The following is a 524-nucleotide window of genomic DNA, read 5'->3' as shown; positions in this document are numbered from 1 at the left end:
TTTTTAAATCATCACTTAATCAAATATATCTTAGGAAGGCCTATGTATACGTTTCCATGATTTTGCATTTTTCGTTTGGCAACCCCCTTGCTAATAAATCCACTCTACGCTCCATCCATTAATTGATTCTTAGATCCATGATAACACCAGAAAAAACCTAATATAACCTAATAAAATCCAAAAAAATCACTTTTAAAAAACTCGTGACGCATGTGGCACAGCTCGATCTCCAGCTTGAGTTTCATTTTTCTCGATTTGTATGCGCACTCCTCAAAGACGAGCGAGAAATTTATCGTCATATTAGTATAAATTATAAAAAATGAAAACTCATTACACCCGAAAAAACCTAATATAACCTAATAAAATCCAAAAAACCACTTTTAAAAAACTAAGAAAGGAAACACGCCCTTATTTTGCGCGATATTCAAGTAAGTTGGAAGTCGTTGCTAAATCTGCTGTAACGCTGCTCAAATTAACATCGGTACTCTATCGCTTGATTTAAACAGCAATCAGCCAGAGATAGC

Source organism: Wasmannia auropunctata, unplaced genomic scaffold, assembly GCF_000956235.1.
Source record: "Wasmannia auropunctata unplaced genomic scaffold, wasmannia.A_1.0 LD336097.1, whole genome shotgun sequence".
NCBI lineage: Eukaryota > Metazoa > Arthropoda > Insecta > Hymenoptera > Formicidae > Wasmannia > Wasmannia auropunctata.
This window is presented reverse-complemented; position numbering follows the sequence as displayed.